At 55.8% G+C, this 27,710-nt stretch overlaps 1 pseudogene; it reads right to left on the bottom strand.

The window, feature by feature from the left end:
* Positions 1 to 27,710, bottom strand: part of LOC131093377 (uncharacterized) — a 1,138,058-nt pseudogene that overhangs the window by 697,304 nt on the left and 413,044 nt on the right.

Raw genomic sequence — 27,710 nt, 5'->3', positions numbered from 1 at the left:
CAGTGATTGGTTGGATAGGTGCACAGAGAGGCTGGTGTTCCTGAGGGGAGACCCGCGGTGATTGGTTGGTATGGGGCCGGGCGCGCTGCTATTGGCTGGGAAAAGTCCGGGATTTTTAAGGGAACATTCGTGGTTTCTTGGGGGAAAACTCTCAGATTTTTAAGGAAAAATTCCCGATTTTTGCAGTAAAAAATCACCCGGAGCTTTTGACCTTACGTGACCCCAAAAAACTCAAATAACCCCAAAACACCTGAAAAAAACCCCAAATATCCCCAAACAACCCCAAACAATACCTAGAAATCCCCCAAATAACCCCAAACAAATCCAAAGAACCCCAAAAAACGAAAAAAACCTCCCCAAATTTAAAGCCAAAAAAACCCAAATGATATCAAGCACACTGAACAAAAAAAAACCCCATATACACCAACATTACCCCAAGAACCCCAAATAATTCCAAATAAACCCAAATAAACCCAAACAAACACGAATACTTCCAAAATACCCAAATAATTCCAAATAACCCCAAATAAACAGAAATAAACCAAGAAAAACACGAAAGAAACCCCAATTAGTCCATAAATAACCCCAAATAAACCCCAAACAAACCCTAAATACACCCAAAGAAACCTCAAGAAACCCCAGTTCCTCCCGTCCCCACCACAAAACAGATCCCGACCAATCAGAACGCGCGACACCGATGACGTTCCACTTGCGGCGCACAAACTCAGAGCCCTGGCCCCGCTCAGCGATTTTCAGCCAATCAGCGCCCGGCCCGACTCTGACTCATCACTTGCCAGCCACAGACCAAGGCCTCTCACTGCGGTAAATACTCAGTGACCGCGCGGGGTAATTTCCAGCCAATCAGAGCGTGTCTCGCTGGTGAGCCATCAGTTGCCAGGGGCGGATATGGGGAGGGGGGGAAGGTGACCCTGGGGATGGGCTGGGGACCCCAAATTAATCCAAAATGGGGTCGGGACCCCAAAACGGAGCAGGAGGGGCCTGGAGCCCCCAAAACCAAACATGGGGGAGAGGACTGGCGGAAAAATATGAAAGGGGAGGGAGAGCAGGGAAAAGAGGGTTGGGACCCCAAAATTGAGGTGGGAGGGGAATGGGACACCAAAATTAGGCTGGGAGAGGTATGGGATCCCAAAACTGAGCTGGGAGAGGGATGGGACACCCGAAATTGAGCTGGGACGGGGGTGGGACCCCAAACAGGACGAAGCCAATTTTGTTTCTTCCTAAAATATGTAAATGCGTTTATGGATATGCAAAGAGTCTATGAATATGCAACAGGCTGATGTCATGGGAGACAAGGACCAAGGGGCGAAGGTTGTTATGGCCTTCAAGACCCCCCAGTTATTTTCGGGGAAATCCCTTAATTATTCAGTCTTGATTACATCAGCCTGTTGCATTGACCCTCATGCATAACCATAAACTCATTTACCTACTTGAGGAACTATTTGACACGGCCCATCCTTAGGGGTGTCTCCCCATTTCAGGAGTTTCCACTGGAATGGAAACTATATACCCCCTCCCTTTGATTAATAATAATAGTAATAACAATATACTAATACTAATACTACTACTAATAATAATAATTTGAAATTAAGGGGCTCTCAGGAAAAGATATGGGAATAGAAATAACAGTTCTTTATTAGGAAAAATTAAAAATACGAATGCAGAAGTACAAACAAAAAAACAACAGTGACAGAGTCAAAATTCTCCGGGAATCCAGTGAAAAAGGCTGACCCTCTTGGAATCCAGTGGGAAAAGCTTGATCCTCTAGGAATCCAGTGGAGAATGAGGCTGATCCTTTGCAATCCAGTGGGAAAAGGGCTGATCCTTTGGGAATCCATTTCTTACCCCCCAAAGAAAAGACAAAGGCAGTTTTTATAGGGCATCCCAAGGGTGGAGTTGGGGTTTGGGTCAGGGGAGCAGCTCTTAGCAACACAAGAAAGGTGACATTAACATCCTTCCTCTTAGCAACAGCAGTACTTGACACAGAACGCGTCCCCAAATCCAAAATTCCATCTAAAACAACTGAGAAATTATGGAACTTCAGATATATTCAATTAATTTACTTCATTTAATCCAGTTTTGGGTGTTTTTAAAGGATGAAGGTGAAGCAGAGGAAAATTAAGGCCAAACCAAAAGGAGAAGCAGCCAGGTGTGTTCCCAACATGGATCACAGGGAATGTGGCTCACCTGGGCTGTGCCCAAAGTGCCTCCTCCAGTGGGGGATGGAGCTGGAGCAGCGCACGAAGCTCTGCCTGCACTCGGGGCACTCACAGGGCTTCCCTTACCGGTGCCTCCGTTGGTGTCGGGTCAAGTTAGAGCTGCTGGAGAAGCTCTTCCCACACTGGGGACACTCATAGGGCCTCTTCCCTGTGTGGATGCGCCGGTGGGTGATGAGGTGGGAGTTGCGCTTGAATCCCTTCCCGCAGTCGGGGCAGCGGAAGGGCCTCTCCTCTGTGTGAATCCGATAGTGCAGGAGGAGAACGGAGCTGGTACGAAACCTCTTCCTGCATTTATCACACTCGTAGGGCCTGTCCCCTGTGTGGATGCGCTGGTGGTTGGTGAGATCGGAGTTCTGCTTGAATCGCTTCCCGCAGTCGAGGCATTGGAAGGGCCTCTCCTCCCTGTGACTCTGATAGTGCCGGAGGAGATGGGAGCTGGTCTTAAACCTCTTCCCACACTTCGAACACTCGTAGGGCCTCTCCCCAGTGTGGGTCCTCTGGTGCCTGATCAAGCTGGAGCTCACGCTGAAGCACATCCCACACTCGGAGCACTTGTACGGCCTCTCCCCAGTGTGGGTCCTCTGGTGGCTGATCAGGCTGGAGCTCAGGCTGAAGCGCTTCCCACACTCCCAACACTCGTAGGGCCGTTCCCCAGTGTGGATCCTCTGGTGCTTGAGCAGTTGGGAGTTCCACCTGAAGCTCTTCCCACACTCCACGCACGTGTGGGGCTTCTCCCCATCATGGAGCTGCTCATGGGGCACCAGCTCCGAGCTCTGGCTCAATCTCCGGCCGCCTTCCCGGCCCAGGCTGGCTCTTTCCCCCTCAGATCCCCGCCAGCTGCGTTTGCAGCCCCTCCTCGTGCGGCATCTCCGGGGCTTTTCCTCCCCGTTGGCTTCCTGCGCTGTGGAGCCACTCAAAACGGCCTCTTCCACCAGGTTCTGCCGCGGGCATTTGTCCTCCCTGCTCTCCATGCTCAGCTCCCGCTCTGGTGGAGGAAGGACAAGGACAGGATGGGATTTGCCTCCATGCCACAGGCAAGGGCAAGGAGATCCCCCAGGGCTGAGCTGCAGCCGGGGCCGTGCTGGGCTGGGAGATGGAGCAGCACAGAGGGGAAAGGGGCACTGACTTCCTCTTCACCTGTCTCAGTGTCCCAGGGCATCTTCCTCTTCCTCGCAGCCTCCCAGGCTTTGGCAATGGGAAATCCTGCTTTGGGGAAAACAAGGGATGAGTGCGTTTGTAGGAGCACTGGGTGGAGGACGGTCGGGACAGACGGAGACGAGAGAGCTCTGCAGCCAGGTCGTGGAACTTGCGGTTTATTGCAAAGGGCCTGGGTGCAGGGCCCTGCTCGGATCTGCCAGGCACAGCTCGGAGCAGGCTCGAGAGAAGAGAGGGGTAGAGAGGGTGAGAGGGTAACAGAGAGCAAAAGCATAAGAGAGTAAGGTTCCCATTACAATACAATCAATCTTCTTCTCTGTTGAATATTTTATTTCTCACTCACCAATCTAGAATCAGATGCAAATCCTACAGCATTTACATACAGCCTGTAAAAATCATTAGATCACCATACTGTGTTACATTTTAAACCCTAAAAACTCCTCTTTGGACCCCTTCTGCTGAGCCAGTAGGGTCTGCTCTGACCCTTGGATCTGTCTGCAAGCAAAGGGAATTGTTTCATCAAAAGGGGATTACCTTCAGTTGGGCCACACCATTGTTTCCAGTTGTTCACTAACTAAGGTATCTCAAAGCTTGCTTTCATTTCAATCTTCCTTATTATTCCTATATTCCCAAAATCTTCTCCTAGACAATCATATTTATAAGGTTTTCCTGTTTCATCTTCCCCAACACACATTGAGTTTGAACGTCCCTCTGCCCGAGTCCATCTCTACAAGTCACCGGCCATCAGGGCTCCAGGAAAAACTCATAAACACCCAGATTCAGCCCTGAAAACGCCTCCCAAAAGTTCCCCGTCTCTAGTTCCACCCCTCTGGTGTTCGGGGGTTTCCGCCCGTCCCAGCTGCTGGGGGTTGCGCTTGGATTGGGGGTCTCCCTTCTCCTCAGTGCCCGCCCTGCCCAGGCTGCTGGCAGTCCCAGCAATGCCAAAAGCTCCCCCTGCTTCGCTCTCCCCATTTCGGGATGCCGGGGCTGTTTGAGCTCCAGGGCTCCCTTCTCCCCTCATTCTCTGCTCTGGGCTGCAGCGGCTCCAAGGAGTCCCCCCTACCCCTCTCCTGGCTCTTGAGGCTCCCGCCAATGGCGGCGCTCCCCCCTCTCTGGGCTCCTGGGGGACACAGGGCTCTGCTCCTCCAGGCTGCCTCTGCCGGCAGCCGCCACCGCCACCCCCGATGTCCCCCCAAGGGACCTTTGCCGCTCAGCCTTGGACTGCTTCATTCTCCAAACATCCCCAAAAAACCCAACCCAGGGACTCCTGGATTTGTTACTTAAAAAACGTCATTTAATTTAGAAGAAAGATAATATGCCATATGTTAGACAGGAGATTTTAGGAGAATAAAAATCTTTCAAGTATCAGAAACATCCGAGACATAACAAGAAAAGACAAAGGGAAATGAAAGGGAGAGGAGCAGGAGGAAAAATCAGAAAGAGAGTGGGATCCTCTGCAGGTCTTGCCCCCTCCGTTCGCGGCCCAGGCGCCTGTCCCGGGTCCCGGCTCGCTGCCCGCCTCAGCTCCGCCTGCCCCGGTTTCCATCCCAGGTGTGGCCTCACTGCCCAGGGCAGCTCCACCTGCCCCGGTGCTGTCGCTCAATTTGTGTGCCCTGCTCCCACTGCCTGGCCCGTGGCCGCTCTGCCGGCCATGCTGGGGAAGATGGGGGTTGCTCTGTCCTGCCGCCTGCTCCAAGGTCACCGCGCCCACCGCACCCAGGGGGGGTCCCAGCCATCCCATCCCCGGCTGCCCTGCCCGTGCCACCTGCGCTGGGCACCGCCGCCACTGCCGAGCTCTCCCACCTGCGTTTGCTCTGCCGGGAGCTGCCAGATCAGCCGCCATCAGCCAGGTGGGGGCTACCCACACTCTGCCTCGGGCTTCGCAGGAAGATCCCCCTCTGCCGATTCTGGCAGCAGATCCTGCCCACACTCCCACCGAGCCTCAGCGGGATATCCTCCCCTGACCCCGTCCTGCTCTGAGTTACATCCCCTCGGTAACCACAGCTCCGGCTGTTCAGGAAAACTCTCTTGCTGTATAGGAAGCACCTTATCAAAACACTAGGAGCTCAGTTAAAAGGCAGCCCTCTCCAAATTCTTTCTCAAAACACGGGAGAAAGGCTACAGAAGGTAAAAAAGTGAAAGAGTTAGATGAAGGGATTGCTCTATTTCCGTTCAGAGAGGTTCCCATGGGAGGGATGCGCTGCCCCGCCCCGCGGGAGCCACCAGCGCCCCTGCCGGCCGTGCCCGGAACTGCACCCAAGGGGAAAGCGCCGCAGCCCAAAGGCCGGGACTGGGTCCGGGCTCTGTTTGCTGTCAGTGCTGCAGCTGTTGGTGGTTGTTTGCTTTATTATACACACTGGTAAAGAACTGGTATTCCTATTCCCATATCTTTGCCTGAGAGCCCCTTGATTTCACTAGTCTAAAAATGAAGAGGGTGGGGGTTTGCATTCTCCATTCCAAGAGAGGCTTTTTCTGCCTTCCCGAGCAGACACCTCTCTTGTAAAGCAAGACAAGCACCCACAGGCACTGAGGGGGCTGCAGGACGGGCACAAGAATGCCCTGCAGCACTTGGGCACAAAGGCACAGCAGGTGAATGCAAGAAGGGAGCAGCAAAAGGCCAAGCTGAAGGCAAAGGCCAGGACACAGCTCCTACAGCCCCTGAGGGATCAACCCCAGGGCCCAAGGGGGCCCCAGCACCCAGGGCACGGCTCGGCCACAAGCACCTGGCAGAGGCATTGCCCTCCTCGGCAGGGGAGAGCCCACGCAAACAGCCCCTGGCAAGGAACCAGGGCTCCAGCTGCAGGGCACAAGGACACTGCAAGCACAGACAGCAGCACCCTCAGGACCAGCAAGTCCACCCCTTGATGCACATGGATTGGCAGGGCTGTCACAGCTCCCATCACACCACGGACCCTCCACACTGCAGCCCTTGAGAACATTCAGGGTGGGTCTGCATTGAGAGGAGGCATTTCCTGATGGACACAGGGACCTCTAAATCCACTCTCAATCTTCGACATATGGGGGGGAAAATGCTAAAGATATGTTTGATTAGTGAGGAGATAAGGGGGAAAGATGCGTGGTTTTGTTCAACCACTATTCGTACATCTGGGGGAGGGATTTGAAATACATGAATTTTTACTTGGTCCTAATTGTTATCATGATTCACTGGGAAGGGATTTGATCACTAAACTTGGAATGCAAATTAATATTATAAACGGTGATACAGAGGCCAGTTCTATTGCACCTCTGTGTCAAATGTCTGGCCAGGCCTATGTTGAAGTGAACCCTGAAGTTCTGGCAGCCCCAGGGAAAGAGGGAAAATTAGATATGGAGTCTATCCAAAGCACTCTGAAGCAACCAGGACAAGTGGTTTCTAAAAGCAGCACCCTGTTTAATGGGAGGGAAGGAAGGGGAATCAGACACAGCGCAGGTCACCGCACCATACTCAGCTCAACCCGCGCAGCTGTGGGTGCCTGTGAGAGCCTGGCACTGAAATGCCCTGAGCAGGAAGGCTTCAACATCTTCTGCTGACACCATGGCACCTAACAGGGGGGCAAAAGCAATTCTCACTGCTTCAGCAACCACTGGAGCAGATATCAAGGCACATTCTCCCACAGGAAGCTGGGCTGGCACAGAGCCTGCCCTGGCACTTTGCTGCTGCCAACACCCAGCCAGGACATCGGCTCCTGCCTAAGGAGTGCAAAGCAGCACCACTGGTGGCCAAGGGGCCCATGACAAGTGTCCCTGAGGCCAGAAACAGCCGCCAGCACAGCTCAACACGGGGGGACCCCTCAGCCTGGCCTCAAGGGCTCTGAAGCCCTGGAGATTTGCACTTCCCGCCCGCAGCAGGAGGATGGGAGGCCGCCCCTGAGCCTGCCCTGAAGGAAACGCAGCAGCAGCCAGGGCTCCACAGCAGGCCAAGCCCCTGCACCTGCCCACAGATCCTCGCCTGGAATCCTCTGCAATCCTGGCCACCCTCCTCTGCCATCTCCAGCCCCTGGGGCCAAGCCTTGCTGCCACTGCTGCAGCTTCAGCGCTGGCTGGGCCTGCACTGCCACAGCTGCTGGGGAACACCACGGCACAATTCCACTCTGGGGCTCACTGACACCCACACTCTGGGCTGCCTGCTATTGCAGCGCTGCAAAATGAGTTTGGTTCTTTTAAATCTTATTTCTCTGCTCAGGCTTGGTTTTCTTTGCCTTGGGGAAATGAATCTCAAAGGTTTTATTTAAGGGGTGTTACACCACTCAACAGAGTTGAGTTCAACATCTCAACACACTGGGAACAGTCCAAAAGATACCTACAGAGATAACGACAGGCAACAAAACTAGAAGAGATTTAAAGGTCATGCTTTAACTCATAAACAGTTAACAGAATACTGTTTAAAAACAAGAAAAAAAAAGGCATCAAAAAAAAGCAAGGGAAGGTAGGTGGGAAAGGAACAGGGGAGTCATCAGATTACTGCCAGGGAAGAGAAGCTTTGGTTCTAGTCAGGCTGGAGAGGAGCTTTAGAAATGCAAATGAACACTGCTAGCAAAGTGTGGACAATGTACCTGGATCTCATGCCTGGGGCAGGAATTGGGCTGATTCCCTCTGCCCCTCACCCCAAGCTCTGACTGCTTGCACTGATGGAATTTGCACAGCTCAAGGCAGAGCCCAGGGGGAGGATATCTGACCCTGCAACAGAAACGGGTGAAGTTGCAAAGGGAAACAGAACATGGAGAATGTTGTGAAAACTTCACTATAAACAAATGGGGGGCAATCATCCCTCTGCCCACCCCCAACATGTGCTGTCAATGTCTATTTTATATACGGTATATTAGAGCACTGGGGTGTTTCTGCTACTCCAGCTTCAGCGAAATCAGCTGGGAATCCAAGTTTAAATTGATATTTAAATTAGAGAAAATCGGCCATTGATGCAGCCCTGGCTCCTGAGGCAGTGCAAACAATTACAAAAACATAAACGTCCACCAGAACAAATCCTACAACACCATGGACCAGCCCCTGGGAACCCGAACCAATTCATATCAGGAGCCACAGAACCCATTTCTCATTTCAATGGCATCATTAGATTACAAGCTCTCCTCGTAATAACCAACCAGACAGCTCCAGCTCCTGACCTTCCTGCCGACCAATCCACTGAAATGAGGAACACAACACTTAACCATGGGATGGGATCAGATCATCTGTTAGCAGAAAAAAAGAGAAATTTGTGGAAAATTAAATGACTCAAACTGCTGTTGGCAAAGAGATAACAAAGGAAAAGTGGTGAAAAAAAAACCAACGGAAACAAAAAAGCAGTTCATGTATTGGTCCAAACGTGGAAAGGATGGGAAGGGGACATGGTTTCGTGGCTCCCTGACAGATCATGGGTTAAACGAATGTTGTTTCTTCTCTGACGTGCTACAGCAACTCTCATCTTTTTACCATGCTCCACACCTTGAGAGTGCAGCTCATTCAGCAGCTGAGTGAAAGGCATGCAGGTGGCAGCCAGGCCTCCTGATCCAGAAACGGCTACAGAACGACCGGGAATGAGGGCACTGCGAATAATCCCAAAACCAAAGAAGACTCAGTAAGGAAAAAAGAAAGAAAAAAAAAAAAACGGAAAAGAAAAAAAAATCACTGAGTGAATCTACCTGGAGATTGGGTCAGGGACTCGTACATAAGGAAGGGAAAAAACACCAGTTTCAAAAACTGTTCCTAATTTACATGGACCGCTGCTCAGACAAAGTCCCGCTGAATTCCTGAACTTCCAGAAGAACAAAGACTTACCAGAGCCGTGAATATCGGCTGTTCTACAAAAGTGGGAATGCAAATTAACGAGGACATGCACTTAACGGATCAGGAGGTCTGAACCTTCCAAGTACCTCAGCCAGTGGGCAAAGGGAGAGGGAGATGAGGTCGGGAAAATGAGGATAAAAAGGAGGCTGCGAACTACAACAACGGCAGAGAGCGCACGGCAAATGCCCCACGGCCTCTCCCTCTTCTCAGCAATAAAGTCACTTTTACAGGACTCCTCTGTCTCCTCTGCGCACAGAAACCTCCGGCCACGGGAATTTCCCCGCACAGCCCCGGGCACGGGGCAGCCCCCTCTGTCCCAGCCACAGCAACCGCGCCGAGCCAGCGCTGCTCCGCCAGCGGCTCCTGCCGAGGCAGCGGCCGCAAGGAGACCGCGGGCAGCCGCTCCTCACGCCAGCGGCAACACGGGCCGGACACGGCACAACGAACCCGCCCGAGCCCCCTGCCGCCCCCGAGGCCCGCAGCCAGCCCCGAGCCCCCGCACAACCCAGCGCGGCTCCCACCTGCGCTGCGGCCGCCTCCGAGCTCCGCCGCCGCCTCACCGCGCTCCGGCCGCTCCCGCCGCTCACGGCACCGCACACACACTCCGACAATGGCGCCGCTATCCAGCCACGGCCGCCCTCAGCCCGCCACCGGGGCCCTACTCCGCCCCGCTCCCACCAATCAGCGCGCCACAACCACGACTGACGGCATACTCGCCCAATCGCAGCCAGGGGCGGGCTCTGCACACGGCACAGCCCCGCCCCGCGCTCTCAGGGCGCCCCGGGCTGCGTGAGGGCAGAGCCGGAGCTGAGGAGCAGCCCTGGAACGGGCCCGGGCCCGGGCCCGAGGGGATTAGGCTGAAAACACAAACTTCTCCGCACCTCTCGCCACGGCTTTCCCGGCACTGCGGCTCCAGTGGCTCTAGCTCAGCCGGGAGTCTTGGAGGCTGACTTTTCCTACCCCTAATGAGGAGCATCAGTGCATCGCTTTGATTTCCCCCAAAAAGGGAAAACCGCCCCAAATCCCTGTGTATGAGTCGGGGAGGGGAGAGATTTCGGACAGAAAACTCCAAAAACTCAGAGCAGGATAATGAGAAATAAGAGAAGACCCTTAAATCCCGCTTTCCCCCACGCCTCCCTCCTTCCAGCTGCACCTCCTACCCCGGCAGTGCTGCAGACAGGGAATGGGGCCGGGTCCAGTTCATGCCCCGGGGCTTCTCCCTCTGCTCAGGGACAGGAGTCGTTCCCCTGCTGCACCCTGGGCTCTCTCCCACCGGAGACTTCTCCAGGAACTTCTCCAAGCTGAGTCCATCCCACGGGGCACAGCCCCCTCCAAGTGCTGCAGCGTTGGTCACTGTGCCCCAGTTTCTCAGTGCTAATCTCTGGGGACTGTCTCTCGGGATAATATCACTACAGCACTCGCAGCAGAATATACACACGGAATTTTAACAGCTCTGAGTAGAAATTAAAAGAACCAACGAGAGAGAGAAAGAGCGAGATTCCGAGCGCGGCGCTCCGGAGCGGCGCTGCGGGAACGATCCCTGCGCCAGCACTGCCGGCCCCAGGCCAAGCCCAGCCCCGCAATCCAACCCCGCTGCTCACAGCGCCCGCCCTCCCCGGCCCGGGGCACAGCGAGCCCCGCACCCGCTGCGCTCCCGAGCACAAAACGCCCCTTCCCACCGCGCTCACCCGATAAACACAGCGCCCCTGCAGCCGCTCACGCCTCTCTCGCTCCTCCCGAGCTTCTCGGCCTCCCGCACCCTCTGCCCCGCACCTGGGCCCCGCCAGTGCCGCGGGCTGGGGGCAGCAGCTGCACCTTCCTCTGCCTCTGCTCCAGCCCTGCCCAGGTGCCTCGGCTCCCTTCGTGCTCGCCACAAACTGAGGCCTTCACAAGGCTGACCTAGAACAGAGGCCAGACACGGTTACACAACAAAGCAGGCATTTGTTAAAAGGCCTCCATGGATACACCTTGGGCAGAACAAGAGCCCAGCCAGGGCTACACCCAAGATGAACCAAAATGGCCACAAAATGGACGGCCGGTCACGAGGTCTGTCACTTTTATAAGTTCTGCTCCATTTGCATGTTGGAGTTAATTGTCCAATTATGTCTTTAGATGATGAAGTCCCATCCTTCTTGTTTTTCTCTCTTCAGTGCCCGTTGTTTATGCTCTTGGGCCTGAAGTTTGGATTATGTGTCCTTGGGTTCACAGCTGGAAAGGAATTGTTTTGTCTCCCTGCTCTGTGAACAGAGCTCAGCATCCCTTAATATGAAGCCCAAACCCACAGAGTAAAGCAGCACAGAATCTGAAAAACAAAAAAGCCAAAACCTGAGGCATCAAATCCATGAGAGCCCCCCACACACTCACCACGCCTCCCCCTCGGCACCCCCCAGGCCCTCCCCATTGATTGAAGCCCCCAAAATGCTCCCAGGCCCGAGCCCCTCGGCCCCCCTGAATCCCTGGCCCATGTTTTCACCTGGGAAACCCCAAAACTTTGGGAATTCTCAACTGGGATTACCCAATTCCCTGGAAACCTCACCTGGGACCCCCAAAACCTCACCTGGGATCTCCAAACCTTCCAGGATCCCCCCAAACCCCCCAGGACCCTCCAAACTTTATCTGGGATTCACCCAAACTCCCTGGGAGGCCCTAAACTCCACCTGGGATCCCCTAAACCCCCCAAAACACTGGCGACAGTGGGACAGAACTGTCGACACCGGGTTGGTGGCACTGGAATGATGATACGGGGGTGGTTGCACTGGGACAGCCTCAGGGACACTGGGGTGGTGACACTGGTGGCACTGGGGTGGAATTGGTGGCACTGGGCTGGTGGCACTGGGGAACTGGGGACACTGGGACAGGACTGGTGGCAGTGGCACAGGGACTCGGGGATTGAACAGGTGGCACTGGGCTGGTGGCACTGCCGTGTCCCTGGTGCCACCTGTCCAGTGTCCCCATGTCCCTGCAGTGTCCCTGGGGGTGGCCGAGGACGGTCACCTGCTGCTGGCCCTGGCCATGGTGGCCGTGTCCTGCAAGGTGGCCTGGCGGGATCTGGGGACATTGCAGCATCACCTGGCCACCAGCGGGGCCACCAGGGCCAGCGCCGAGGCCACCGTGGCCACCAACGAGGTCACCGCGGATGTGCTGGGGCAGCTGGAGGAGGTGACGCGGGCGCTGGGGACGTTGGTGGCCGCTGTCACCCGGGACAGGGAGGTGACGCCATGGGGGACAAGGGGACAGGGCTTCCCCAGCGCTGCCCGGATGCCTGGGGACATCGTGGTGGCCTTGGGGACACCAGGGGAAGGGCACAAGGAGGTGACACGGAGGCTGGAGGTGGCCCAGGGGGCGCTGGCGGGGCAGGGGTGGGGACACGTGGGTGGCCCTGTCACCGCTGGGGCACGGGGACACCCTGAGGGACATTGGGGACCTTGGGGACACCCCCGTGTCCTTCCCTTGGAGACACCAGGGCCAACCTGACGTCCCCTGTCCCGTTTTGGGTCACCACAATGTCCCTGATGTCCCCGCAGTGTCCCCAACAGGACATCGGGGGACACTTGGGCCTTGTTCAGGACCCTGAGGAGACATCAGGGCCATGTGGGGACACTCAGGGGACATTGGGGTCTCGTTGGGGACATCGGCGGGACATTGGGGGCCCCGCCCTGGCCCTGCCGGCGGGGGGGCGGTGCTGGGGGGTGACCTCACCTTTCCCTCGCCCCTCCCCACCCCCCCGGCCGCCCCATTCGGGCGAGTCTCTGACTGTCGCTCGGGTGTGTTCACTCCCCGGAGTGTCACCAAAGTGTCACCAGAGTGTCTCCAAGGCGTCCCTGGTGTGTCCCCCAGCAGCCATGGAGCCCCGCGAGGTGCGACAATCCCGGCGCGGGGGCGGGAGGGGACACAGGGGACACAGGGGACACAGGGGACACAGGGGGTGGCGGGAGGGGCCGGGGGGGCCAGAGGGGACCAGGGTGGTGGGGGGGCAAGAGGGGAGAGGGGTTCACAAGGGGGACAGGAGGGTGTGGCAGGAAGGGGCGATGTGACAAAGGGGTGGAGGGGACTGAGGGTGGTGGGGTTGGGGGGACAGTGGGGGGCAGGGTGTGGCAGACGGGACGAGGGGGTAACAAAGGGACAGAGGGGACAGCAGAGCCCTCCAGGGAGGGGGCGAATGGGACCCTGGGAGGGCACAAAGGCACCACCGCAGGAGGCCACAAGAGCCACCAGGTCCCTGACACCTCCCCTGTCCCCTCCTCAGCTGTTCCCATCCCTGCTGGAGTCGCTGGTCACCGTGGTGGCCACCCTGAACAAGGTGGCAGACACCACGGCCCCGCGGGAAAAAATCGATGAGGTGCTGGATGGGCCCCCGGAGTGCCTGCACGCAGGCCTGGAGGGCTTCGCCAATCGCCTCCGGAACACCCTGGACCACGGTGGCGTCACCTGGTGGCACCGTGGTGTCACCTTCGAGGGCAAGTACACTCTCACCTCCCTGGGCCAGGCCCTGGCCACCTATGAGAGCACCTCATGGACCACCTGGGCCCAGGTGACGAGGGTGGCCAGAGCCTGGCAGAAGTCGGTGGCCACACTTGTGGACAGCTGGTTCCAGCTGCTGGGGAAGGCCACCGAATTCCGGGACGCCTGCAGGGACGTGGTCGCCGGTGAGGGCACCACTGCGGCCATAGAAGATGCTATGGGAGGGGCCGAGGTGGACAGCAGTGAGGAGGAGGAGGAGGCCACCACAATGAGAGAGCAGGCAGAGGCGGCCTTGGAGATGCTGGAGCAATTGGTGGCCGCATGTGACGAAGACACTGCATTCCCCCGGGAGCTGTGGCGCAGGGTTCGGGACATCAAAGCTGCCCTGAAGGGGACAAATGAGCCGACCCGTGACTTCCGTGTGACCTTGGCGGCCAAGGGGGCCGAGGCCGAGCGGCTGTGGGATGCCAGCGCCCGCCTGGCCAACGATCACCTGCTGCACACACTCGGGGACATGGAGTGCATCTAAAGGGCTTCCTGTTATGACCCTTGGCTTGATAACCATAGCCACCGTGAGGTGGTCGAGAAATGCCAAAGAGCCATCGAGGACATCCCAAGTCTGCTGTGGGAACAGTGATGTCACCACTGTGCTGTAACTGGGGACAGTGACATCATCGGGGACATCACTGGTGTCACTTGTCCCCTCCCTACTCCCCACATGGGATTTGAGACAAATTTAGGGAATTTTCTGGAATTTTCTTTGAAATTGTCCCAAATCCTGATAGGAATTCCTGGGGTACTGTCACTTGGGATGCTCAGGGACACACAGGGACACTTTGGGGACACGCAGGGACATGCAGGGTCATGGTAGCAGGTCAGGGAGTGAATGAGCCCCCTTGGTGCCTTCAGCAGAGGCAGCTTTCCGCCGTGGCTGCAGTGGAGCCGGGTTATAAATGATAATATAACAATTGGCTTTTGCAATTCCTGTATTGGCTTTTGCAATTGTTGTTATTGATCACCAGTATTTTGCTATGGTGCTTGATATTGATACTGATGACTGATAATCCCTTGCAGCTGCTTGCTGGTACAATATAATCTATCCGTTGATGTGTGCACTGTGTTACTGATTTATTGTTTGCCTAATGGTGCCTTGAGTCGCTGCCTCTGCCCCCAGCCCCGTTATCATCAAGGACCCCCCCCCCCCAATCTACCAGGGCCCCCCCATTCACTGCTCCCCCCCCCTCCACCGATTCCCCCAAAGCGCTGGGACCCCCCCGATCCATGAGCTCCCCCCAGTGCGCCAGGACACCGACACCACCATCCATGGGACCCGACCCTCACCCCCCACCCCTCACTGCCCTCTCCCTCACCAGGACCCCCCCAATCCATGGGACCCCCCCGCACTCACCAGGACCCCCCCGGCACCCCCCCATTGATTGAACCCCCCTGAAACGCCCCCAGCCCCTCCCTGGCCCCCCCGAGCCCCCGCGTTGGGCCCCGGTGGGGCCGCCGCTGAGCAGAGCCTGTCAATCAACGCCGATCGGGCTTGTAGCCACGCCCACAGGGAGGCGGGGCCCTGAGGGACGGCCAATGGAGACTGGCAGAGAGGGGAGGGGGCGGGGATTGGAAAGGCGAGGAATGGCAGAGTAGAAAAGGGGCGGAGCCCCATAAGCGGCGGCCAATGGGGAGGGGAGAGGGCGTGGCCTGTGATGCGAAAATCGGGGAGCGCGGGAAAAAGCGGGCAAGGAATGGAGGTGTGGCAAAGGGGCGGGGCCTGGAGGGGAAAAAGGTGGGCGTGGTTTGACGGAGAATGAATGGGGCGGGGAAAGGGGCGGGGCCTAAAAGGAAACGGAACTGGGCGGGGCCTTGCAAGAAAGGAATGGTGCGTGGGAAAGGGGCGGGGTTCCAAGCGGACCCTTGGAAGGGGAGAAAAAGAGACCCCTTGGGGACACTGGGGGGTTGTTGGGGACACCAAGGCTCCCAAGCGATCCCAAATCCTACTGGATCCCAAGGAATAACCCCAAATGGTCTCAAATCCCAAATCCTGGATCTAAAGCTTCCCAGATCCCAAATGCCGCTGGATACCCCAAATCCAATCCTAAAAGGTCACAAATCCTGGATCCAAACCAATCCCAAAGCCCAGACCCCTACTGGATCTCCAAAAACAATCCACAAAAACCAATTTCAAATCAAGATCCTGGCAGGAAAATGGACAGGAATAGTGGGACAGGAAGGGGGACACTGGGGTGAAACTGGTGGCAATGGGATGGAGACATTGGTATGGGGACAATGGGGTGGTGGCACTGGGATGGAACTGGGCAGGTGGCACTGGAGCAGGACTGAGGACACTGGGCTGGAGCTGGGGACAATGAGAGTGGACTGGGAAGACTGGGATGGTGACATTGGTATGGGGACAGTGAGGTGGTGGCACTGGGCTGGCACTGAGAGCACTGGGATAGAACTGGGCTGGTGGCACTGGGATGAACCTGGTGGCACTGGGATTGAACTGGGGACACTGAGGTGTGACAGTGGGGCAGCCCTGGGGACACTGGACTGCTGGCACTGGAGTGGTGGCACTGGGATGGAACTGGGGCATGGGGACAGGGCTGGTGGCAGTGGCACAGGGACACTGGGATTGAACTGGTGCCACTGGGATTGAACAGGTGGCACTGGATGGGTGGCACTGCTGTGTCCCTGGTGCCACCTGTGCGGTGTCCCCGTGTCCCCACAGTGTCCCTGGGGTGGCTGAGGACGGTCACCTGCTGCCGGCCCTGCCCGCGGTGGCCGTGTCCTGCCAGGTGGCCCAGCAGGGGAGGGGACATCGCGGTGTCACCTGGCCACCAGCGGGGGCGGGGCCTGGTGTTGTGACGTCACCTCGCCCCGCCCCTTTCCGGCGGGCGCCATTCCTTGGACATCGGCTCTGGCTCTGCGGGGAGATCGAACCGGCACCGAGAGATCAAAGGAACGATGGGAAGGGTTCCCCTGAGCGATGGATGCAAAACGAGATTTGCCTTCACAAACAATCGGGACTTGGGGGGTTAATTAATTAATTAATGCTGGCATCAGCAACCCAGTGCCAGCCCAGTGTCCCCAGTCCTGTCCCAGTGCCACCAGCCCAGTGCTCCCAGTGCCAGCCCAGTGCCACCGCCCCAGTGTCCCCATACCAATGTCACCATCCCAGTGTCCCCATCCTGTCCCAGTGTCCCTGTCCCAGTGTTCCCATTTCGGTCCCAGTGTCCCCAGTTCTACCCCAGTGGCAACACAGGAAAAAGAGAAGAATTTATGAATTCTTCTCTCGTCACCAGAGAGTGGAAACACGACATGATTTAACTGCAAGGAGAAATAAAATAAATTGGTTTAATGCACAAGATAGCATGGAGGAAAGTCAAGGGTTAAAACCAAACAAAAGAACATCTGAACTCACAGGAATGTTTGAAAATAATTTATATAGAATATAAAAAAATATATGCATAATTTTATATAAAAAGGAGCAAATTTTTAGTTAATATATTATATGTATAATAAAAATTCAGTTAGTATAAAATACACTAATGTAAAATATTTTTATAAAATATATAATATTGCTATTGTATTACTCTCTCTATATAATACTAATATATATTTTGATTAAGATTATATTATGAATATGCATAAACCCTAATGAATATGCATGAAAACCTCTTTGATGTAACAGGACGTAAAGAACATGGCTTAATTAAAGGTGAGCTTTTGGCAATTAGCACCAGAATTTTAACCTTTAACGAACTTTTATAAATATTTCAATTCTGACCCGTGTTTCTCACAGGGGGTCCCGGCTGATATTGGTGGAGGGGGGGACAGGACTGAGCCTCAAGAGACCCCCCCAGTGCTGGGGACCCCCCTGTGCCCCCCAGCACTCGGAGCCCCCCTGGTCCCACTCCCGGCTCCCCCCAGTCCCGGTGCTGCTCCCGGGGGTCCCGCGGCTCTGGGGGCTCAAAGGGGAGGGGGCAGAACCCCCGTGATGGGGGGGGGGCACAAAGGGGGGTCCAGGCCCGGTGCTCGGGGGGGTCGGTACACGAGGGGGGGTCCGGTCCCGATGCTCGGTGAGGGGGGATCAGGGCACGAGGAGGGTCCAGTCCCAGTGCTGGTGCACAAGGGGTGCTCAGTGATTCGGGGGAGTCTCCAGCGGCCCCAGTGCACGAGGGGGGGTCTCGGTGCTCGGTGATTTGGGGGGGTTTCTGGTGGTCCCAGCGCCTGAGGGGGGGTCCCAATGAACGATGACAGCACTGATTGATGGGGGGGGTCTCCGGTGGTCCCGGTGCACCAGGGGAGGGTCCCAGTTCCTCGGGGGGGGGGTCTGGTGGTGCCGGTGCACGAGGAGAGGGAGGGAAACTCGAGGGTCCTGATGCCTGGGGGGGTCCTAGGGGGGCGTCCCGGTGCACGAGGACGGTGAAATTCGGGGGTCCCGGTGCTCAGGGGGGTCCCAGTGGGTGCTCAAGGGTGGCGTGTGACACAGAGAGAGATCCCGGTGACACCAGGGACCCCCACACAGCGACTGGGCCAAGCCTGGTGACACTCGGGGGTCTCTTGGTGGCACTTGAGGATTCGGTGGCACTCCAGAGGCTCGTGGTGACATAAGGAGCTGGTGGCACTGGAGGTGCTCTTGATGACACGAGAAGCTGGTGGCACTCGAGGAGCTGGTGGCACTCGACTGTCCACAAGTCTCTCCAGTGACATCACTGCACCAATGACATCACAGTGGTGACATCACTGTCCCCACAGCAGCCTTGGGATGTCCTTGATGGCTTTTTGGCACTGCTCAGCCACTGCATGGCTGCCGGGGCCACTGGGGCCACTGTGGCCACTATAGGGACTCAAGAGGAGGTCGTGGATGTCCCCAAGTGTCTCCCAAAGGTGATGCTTGAACAGCGGGCGCTGGCCTCCCACAGCTGCTCAAACTTGGCCACTTTCGCCACCAAGTCCTCAGGGACATTGGGAGATGCCTCCTTTGTCCCCTCCAGGGCAGCCTCAATGTCCCTGAGCTGGCACTCCATGTAACTGATAAACTCAGTGGCTCTGTCACACACATCCACCAAGCGCTGCAGTGGCTCCAGGGCCACCTCTGCCCAATGTCTCCTCCTGATGGCTGCCCTCACCCGCCTGGAGGCCACCACAGCCTCTCCCATGGCCTCGGTGGCCATTGCCACCTGGGCATCACTTGTGGCCCCCACTGAGGCCTCCTTATCCCTGTCCAGGGCCACCATGAGCTGTTGGGCTGTGGCTGCCAGGTTGTCCCCAGCTGTCCCCCTGCGGGTGGCCTTGTCCTGCTGGTCCCTGGCCCAGGCAAGGGTCACATCCTCGCAGGCATCACGGAGCTTGGTGATCTCCTCGACCAGCTGTTTCCATCTCTCCTCACACGCAGACACCAACTCCTGCCAGGCGCTGGCCGCAGCTCTCACATCGGCCCAGGTGGCCCCAGGAGTGGCCCCGAGGGTGGCCAGGGCCTGGCCCAGGGAGGGGACACCGGGGTGTTCCAGGGCCTTACGGAGGCTCCAGGTGAAGATCCTCAGGGCCGCGTGCAGCAACTTTGGGGGCACACAGCGCCGCACGCCCCGGTGTGGCCCGGTCACGGTGGCCGTCACATCGCCCAGAGTGGCCACCACGGACACCAGAGCCTTGAAGCCCCAAAACAGATAGCCTTCAAGAAATAATGAGTTAAAACATAGAATGTGAAGCATTTGAAGAAAGCATAGCATTAAGAAACACATAAAGCAATAAATCAGCTAAAGCATGAAACACAATGACAGGAAAAGAGAGATAGGGAAAGGAGAACTGATAGGCTAAGCATGTTCAGAGCCAACAATGTCAAACTGACCCTAAGAACCTTGCCAAGCCATAGGGACCAAGCCAAGCACACCGGGAATTGGCCAAATTAGGAAAGAAGTTCAAAAGTTTAAGGAAGAAGACTCATCAGGAGACCCCAGCCCATGATGAAGGCAACCGGAACGACCCCCAAGATGATCCTCAAAAGAGATGTCCCCGCCCATGCTCCACCTACACCACGCCCCATATGAATATTCATGCAAATATATGATTATGTATATGATCTGATGTAATCCTATATTCAAAAACTGTATAAAAGGCCTGCCTTTGTTACGGGAAACTCAGAACTCCATTTTGTGATTTCTCCGACGCGTCTCAATAAAATACCTCCTGCTTATTTGACCTAGGCTGAGACTCTTAAGCAGTTATTCTCGCCTTTTGGGGCAAAATTCGGCATCAGCCTCCAGCAGCTGGGGAGGGGACAGGGGAGGTGTCAGGGACCTGGTGGCACATGTGGCCTCTTGTGTGGCCCCTGTGCCCTCCTGGGATCCCATTTGTCCCTTCCCTGGAGGGCTCTGCTGTCCTCTCTGTCCCTTTGTCACCCCCTCATCACCTCAGCCACCCCCTGCCACCCTCCCTGCTGTCCCTGCTGCCAGGCCCTGCCACCACACTCGTAGCCTCTGCCAGCCTCTGCTGTCCCTTCTGCCAGCCCTCATGTCCCCATTCCCCTGTGTCACCCCCATCCCCCCCTGCCCCCACACCATTTCACCTCTCCCCTTCCTGCCACTGCCTCCTGTCCCCTTTGCGACCCCCTGTCCCCTCCCACCACATCCCCCATCTCCCCCCATTCTCCACTGCCCCTCACCCCCAGTGTCCCCTCTGTCCCCCTCTCCCCCCGCCCCATCGCACCTCTTGGGGCTCCACGCTCACTGGGGACACACTGGGGATGCTCTGGGGACACTCTGGGGGTCGAAGGAGCCTCGGGATGTCCTCGATGGCTCTTTGGCACCGCTCGGCCACCCCACAGGCACTGGGGCAGGCAGGACCACAGGTGAAATAGACCTTGATGATGTCATCAACTGCCCCCAGCAGGTGATCCTTGACCAGGTGCATCTTGGCCTCCCACAGCTGCTCGGCCACGGCCACCTTGGCCACAAAGTCCTCAGGGACATCAGGGGACGCCTCATTTGTCCCCTCTAGGGTGGCATTGATGTTCTGAGCAGGCGCCGCAGCTCCCGGGGGAACGCGGTGGCTTCGTCACACGCGGCCACCAAGCGCTCCAGCAGCCCCAGGGCCACCTCTGCTCGCTGTCTCACCATGGTGGCCCTTGTTGCCTCGCTGGCAGCCACCCTGGCCTCTCTCCTCACCTGGGCTTCATGCCCGGCCACCACCTCGGCCCCCTCCTCCCTGCCCAGGGCCTGACCCAGCTCCACCATGTTTTCCTGAACTGTCCCATCATGGGCAGCCGTGTTCTGCGGCTCCCTGGCCCGGGCGGTGGACGCCTCAGCAGCCACGTCCCTCCAGGTGTTGCAGAGCTCAGAGGCCTTCCTGGCCAGCTCGGCCCAGCTGTCCACAAGTGCAGCCACCAACCCCTGCCACTTGCTGGCCACCATTGTCACACGGTTCCGGGAGATCCAGGGCGTGCTCATGCAGGCAGCCAGGGCTTGGCTCAGGGAGGTGACAGGGTCATCATCATTCATGGTGACAAACCTCCTGTTTCTTGCCTGGCAGTTTCTGGGATGCTGCATCAGGAATGCATTTACTTCAGTGTCAGATGCACTGCAGAGATGCACTTGACATAAGAATCCTCTGAAATAACACAAGCAAACCACACTGACTCTGGAAAATGGCCTGTAAAGCTGGTGTCCATATTTGGAGAAGCAAAATGGGCTATTTCTGATGGAGGTTCCTACTAACAAAGCCAGCCAATGAAACTGGCTCTCAACGTGAGATCATTTGGATGTTGCAGTGGCTGTGGCAGCCCCAGGGTTTGGGTTTTTTGGCTGGCATAGCAAAATGAGCTCTGAGCAGCATCTGTGGCAGGGAGGAAAGTGCCCCTGGAGCTGGGGCTGAGGCCCGGGGTGGATGTGAGCCCGTGTGGGTGTGAAGGGAGCTGGCAGAGCGCTGAGTTTGCTTTCTCTGCAGGCTCGCGCTCTGATCCGGCAGAACGGGACCCCGCAGCTGCAGGAGCCCCGGCGCCTGTCGGCTCTGCTGCGGGACTGCCTCGAGTGCAGCCTGGAGCCGGACGAGGAGCGGCGCTGGGCTGCCCAGGAGCTGCTGCAGCTGAGGGCCAGGGGCTGCAGGGGAAGCAGCAGCGCCAGGGAGGGGTTTTCTTGTGGGCCCCCTCCGACAGTCTCCAGTCTGGCTGCGTTCCACACGCAGAGCAAGCAGAATCCTCGCCTGCTGTGGCTTGGCAGGCTCCTTTGGAGCTCATCTGGACCTGGTGCCCCACAGCGAGCAGGGACATCTTGTGAGACGCAAAGCTGTGTTTTGTCTCAGGTACAAGCAGGCGATGTGTGTATCTGTGAATGCGAAATGTGTGGACCCGGACAATGGGAGAGCTGTGAATTCTAATAATAACATAGGAAAATAAAGCACGGAAAAAGGCCTTTGAAACTATCTTTTGTTTGCAAGTAACCCTAGTTGATTTAGGAGCATTGGAATTAGGGTGTTAAAGATGTTGCTTTTTGATTGCATTTAATCCATAAAAAGCTCTGCAATAATAACCTTTTGAAGTAAAATTTTAGAATATTACTTGTATCCTTGAAACTATAGCTTTGGAATATATAAAGGAAATATGCCTATCTCAAGCCTTATTGAAGCAGAGAAAAACAGCTTGAGAAAGGAACATGAGTATCACCTCAAGGGTTTATGGTTTTGACCAAAGGAAAGCTGGATGTCACTATGAGATTTATAGTCTCTGCAATTAAAGGGTGGACACACATCAGGGGAGCTGGAGCCCACCAGATGGGAGTCGTCTTTCTTCTTTCGGAAACTGGACCATCACCATCTGGGGATACTCCTTTGGGATACATCCTGAGAAATTAAAATACAAATAGTGTATAGAATTGTGATGTAATAATTTGGAATAAAAATTGCTGATGAGTAAAAGATTGGAAATAGAAACTGCTGGAAAAAACTGATGAGTACCCCTATAAATACCTGTAACCATCAATTATCGGTGTGCAGTTGAAGGGAAAATTTCCCGCACTGTATTGCTCATACTTTACCATATTAAATAATAAATTGATTGCTGCTTGAATATTGGCCTAGTCCAGCTTCTTATTCATAAAATCTTCAAGCAGGTCAGGGGGCTCAGAGCCCTGCCTGACCTGAGCTTGGATGTTTCCAGGGAGGAGGCACCTCCCACATCTCTGGGCACCTTCTGTCAGTGTTTCCCCACTCTGCTGGTTAAAAAAATTCTTCCTTAGATCTAATCTGAGCCTGCTTCCCTCTCCTGAGTTTCAAAGCATTTCCCTTTGTCCTGTTGCAACAGAGCCTGTGAGGAACTTGACTCTGAAAAGTAACAGTTCATTTCTTTCCTTTTTATCCTTTGGGCAGCACCCATTTTTATCATCAGCCAAGCCTCTCTCCAGCCTGACCCCTCTGATCACTGCAGCAAAGCAACTAAGGGAGCAGCGGAGGAGATGAAGCACTTGAGGACAGCATTCAGTTATAGTAGTCAGGACAACTAGTTAGTTATGGTAGTTAGCAGTGGTAGTTAGTTATGGTAGTTAGCAGTGGTAGTTAGTTATGGTGGTTAGCACTGGTACTTATTTATGGCAGTTAGGACAGCCTGTTTGTTATGGCAGTTGTTTGAATAAAAACTCTCTTAACCCTCAACTGCCTTGCCGTGTCCCTTCCTTCTCCCGCTGTGCCTCAGCTGCCCGGAGCAATGTGAGGGGAGAGCGGGCCCAGCCTGGCCCAGAGCTGAGCCCCAGCAGAGCCCTGGCAGAGCCCAGAGCAGCCTCGGCCCCTGCAGAGTCAGCCTGGAAGGAGGCGCTTGGAGCCTTCTCGGCTGCACCCGGCTCTTGGTTACAAACTGGGTGTGCTGGAAAATGCCACCGGCTCTGCACGAGGGCAGAAGGGGCCCGGGGAAGGCCCAAGTGCTCCATGCAAGGGAAAAACCTGCCCTGGCTTTGTTATAAATAACTGGGTAGTGTTGGCTTTTGCTATTATGTATTGACTTCTGCAATCTATTCTTAATCACACTGATTTTGATAGAGTATAGTTTGTAATCACCTTTAACTGCTTTTGCTATAGTATAATTGGTCAGCTTTTTGTGGCCAATGCCCTGGCCCCTGTGTAGCTCATATCCTCAGAACATCATTTATGGATGACATTTTAGTTTGTGGAGAGTGTGAAAAACATACATTATAATTTTGGCTTTTGAAAAATATTACAGTGGATGCCATGTGTTGTACATTAGAATGTTAACTTTTGCAGAAGTAGCTGTAGTTGTGAAATAATAATTAATGCTTTTATTTTTGTAAATAACTGACAATAACACTTCAGAAATATTTGTGAAATAGCTAATGTTCATTTCAAGTACTTGTGGAAATAGCTAAAACCATCTGCATGGTCAGACAACATTTAAGGAAGGGATGTGTTGAGGAGCCCTGCCACTGACCCTTCCACGGTCAATAACTGTCACCTGCTGAAACCACAGAACAGGGGCCCTTGTGAGGGAGTGACACACAACCCTCAAAACAGCAATCCACGATTCCTGCACGTGCTCTAAAAAGACAGGTTGGGGGTCAAACCAACCTAAAGAATTCCTGGAACATGTAAACGACTTCAAAGAAATGTTTGAATATGTATAATCATTATGAATATGAATTTGAACAATACAATGGGAAAACTAGACAAGAGTTGCTGTGGTTAACCGGTGTGCCTCTGGCCATCGCCGAGCACCCAGCGCTGTTACTGATTTGCCCCTTATTTTTCCTTATTAAACTTACAAAAATTCTAAAGAGTGAGGCTCCTTTCTCACAAAACCCAAGGTGCTCACCCCTTGTTCTTCCCCCAAAGCCAGGATTTGTCAATCCTAACATTTGTCTGGATGGAGGAGAAGGAGGCTGCGAGGAAAAGGAAGATGCACTGGTGTGGAGGCACATGGGAGTCTCAATTTCCCACCCGTGGGGGAGTGGTCCCCAATAAGAAGAATAGATTTCAAGGTTATGGCAAGAAATTTGCTTCTCCCATAGACCTTTGCAGACACATGCTGATTTATGGAAAGTTATGTTACCCTATTGGCCCGTTGGCCTAATTACCCTAGTTCAACCCCTATTACCCATCCCTGGTTAGTCCCTAGAATGTTCTCCCTCTCTGTCCCTCCATTGGCTCTAATTTACTGCATTCCTCTGCCCCTGTTTCCCTATTAGCTGACCCGACCCTTAACCCCTCCTTTGCCCCATTTTCCCCCACATCCATTGGACCCTGACCCTCAGCTCCACCCTCACTACCCCATATAAAAACCCCCTGTGCCCTCAGCTTGCACCCTGTCTTTGTCCCTGGGCCCTGTTCAGCTCTGTCCCCTGTTCCTGTACCAATAAACCCAGTTTGCTGCAGATCATACCCAGACCCATCCTGCTGACTTTGTCAGCTTTATAAAGCAGCCATGAGCTTTGGGCTCCGGAGTGCCGGACGCTGCAAGGGCCTCGGCAGCGCCAGGACGCTCCAGGCTGGGACAGCCAGGCAGGGCAGGAGGAATCACTGCCCCTTTCTCCTCTCTGCTGCTCCATCTCCCAGCCCAGCATCGCTGCAGGACAGCCTCACTGCCAACGCCATCCTGCCAGGGATGGACTGGGGGGATCTCCTTCCCCTTCCTTCTGGCATGGAGGCAAATCCCATCTTCTCCATGACCACCCTCCTTCTTCTCCTCATTCTGTCCTTCATCCATCCATGTTCCTTTCCCATCTCCTTCCTCCCTTGTTCTTTCTTGTTCCTTCCTCTCCTCCTGCCTTTTTCCTTTCTCCCTGTCTCTTCCTCTCCTTGTCCTTCCTCCCCCAGGTCCTAAGTTGCGGACAGAGACCAGGGAGAACAAATCCCTGCCACAGAACCTCGTGGAAGAGGCCATTTGGAATGGCTCCACGGCTCAGGAATCCAACGGGGAGGAAAAGCCCCAGAGATCCCTCATGAGGAGGGGCTGCAAATGCAGCCTGGGGAGCTGTGAGGAGGCAAAACCCTCCCTGTGCTGGGAAGGGTTTGGGGAATGTGAGAAGAGCTTCAGGCAGAGCTCAGCCTATTCCTGGTGCCCCCCAAAACGGCGCTGCCAGATGCAGAGATCCATGGGGACCCAGAGATCACCCATCAGATTCACGGGGATGCAGAGATCTCCCTGCAGATCCATGGGGATGCAGAGATCCCCCTGCAGCCCCCGGAGCAGCCACGCTGCCGCACGGCGATGCCTGAGAGGAGGCTGTGACCCCGCGGCCAGAGGGCCCCGCTGGAGCAGCCTGTCCTGGCAGGACTGACCCCGGGGCACAGTGACCCACGCTGCAGCACTTGGAGGGGGCTGTGCCCCATGGGATGGACTCAGCTCGGAGAAGTTCCTCGAGAAGTCTCTGGTGGGAGAGAGCCCAGGGTGCAGCAGGGGAACGACTCCTGTCCCTGAGCAGAGGGAGAAGCCCCGGGGCATGAACTGAGCCCGGCCCCATTCCCTGTCTGCGGCACTGCCGGGGTAGGAGGTGCAGCCGGAAGGAGGGAGGCGTGGGGGAAAGCTGCATTTAAGGGTCTTCACTTACTTCTCATTATCCTGCTCTTAGTTTTTGGAGTTTTCTGTCAGAAATCTCTCCCCTCCCCCACTCATCCACAGGGCTTTGGGGTGGTTTTCACTTTTTGAGGGAAATCAAAGCGATGCGCTGATTCTCTCCTAATTAGGGGTAGGAGAAGTGAGGCTCCAGGGCTTCCCGATGAGCCGGAGCCACCGGAGCCGCAGTGCCGGGAAAGCCGTGGCGGGAGGTGCAGAGAAGTTTGTGTTTTCAGCTCAATCCCCTCGGGCCCGGGCCCGTTCCAGGGCTGTTCCTCAGCTCCGGCTCTGCCCTCACGCAGCCCGGGGGGCCCTGAGAGCGCGGGGCGGGGCTGTGCCGTGTGCAGAGCCCGCCCCTGGCTGCGATTGGGCGATGGTTCCGTCAGTCGTGGTTGTGGCGCGCTGATTGGTGGGAGCGGGGCGGAGCAGGGCCCCGGTGGCGGGCTGAGGGCGGCCGTGGCTGGGCAGCGGCGCCCTTGTCGGAGCCTATGTGCGGCGGCAGCGGTTGGAGCGCGGTGAGGCGGCGGCGGAGCTCGGAGGCGGCCGCAGCGCAGGTGGGAGCCGCGCTGGGTTGTGCGGGGGCTCGGGGCTGGCTGCGGGCCTCGGGGGCGGCAGGGGGCTCGGGCGGGTTCGTTGTGCCGTGTCCGGCCCGTGTTGCCGCTGGCGTGAGGGCGCTGCGGGAGCGGCTGCCCGCGGTCTCCTTGCGGCCGCTGCCTCGGCAGGAGCCGCTGCCGGAGCAGCGCTGGCTCGGCGCGGTTGCTGTGGCTGGGACAGAGGGGGCTGCCCCGTGCCCGGGGCTGTGCGGGGAAATTGCCGTGGCCGGAGGTTTCTGTGCGCAGAGGAGACAGAGGAGTCCTGTAAAAGTGACTTTATTGCTGGGCAGAGGGAGAGGCCGTGGGGCATTTGCCGTGCGCTCTGTGCCATTGTTGTAGTTCGCAGCCTCCTTTTTATCCTCATTTTCCCGGCCTCATCTCCCTCTCCCTTTGCCCACTGGCTGAGGTACTTGGAAGGTTCAGACTTCCCAACTGCATGTCCTCGTTAATATGCATCCCTACTTTCGTATAACAGTATATATTCATGGCTCTGTTAAATTATTGTTCTTCTGCAAGTTCAGGAATTTAGCGGGACTTTCTGTGAGCAGCAATCCATGTTAATTAGTAACATTTATTGAAGCTGATGGTTTCGCCGTTTCGCCCGTTATTTCCTTATATACAAGTCCCTGGCTCCTCCCTCAGCTGCTGAATGAGCTGCACTCTCAAGGTGTGGGGCATGGTAAAAAGATGAGAGTTGCTGTAGCACCTCACAGGAGAAATAGCATTCGTGTAACCCATGGTCTGCCAGGGAGCCACAAAACCGTGTCCCAATCCCATCCTTTCCACGTTTGGACCCGTACGTGAGCTGCTTTCTTGTTTCCGTTGTTTTGGTTTTTTTTCCCCACCACTTTTCCTTTGTCATCTATTTGCCAACAGCAGCTTGAGTAATTTAATTTTCCACAAACTCCTCCTTTTTCTGCTAACAGATGA

The sequence above is a fragment of the Melospiza georgiana genome, chromosome 25 (genome assembly GCF_028018845.1).
Source record: "Melospiza georgiana isolate bMelGeo1 chromosome 25, bMelGeo1.pri, whole genome shotgun sequence".
NCBI classification, from domain to species: Eukaryota; Metazoa; Chordata; class Aves; order Passeriformes; family Passerellidae; genus Melospiza; species Melospiza georgiana.
Note: the sequence above shows the minus strand (reverse complement) of the source record. Positions and strands in the feature narration are given on the sequence as shown.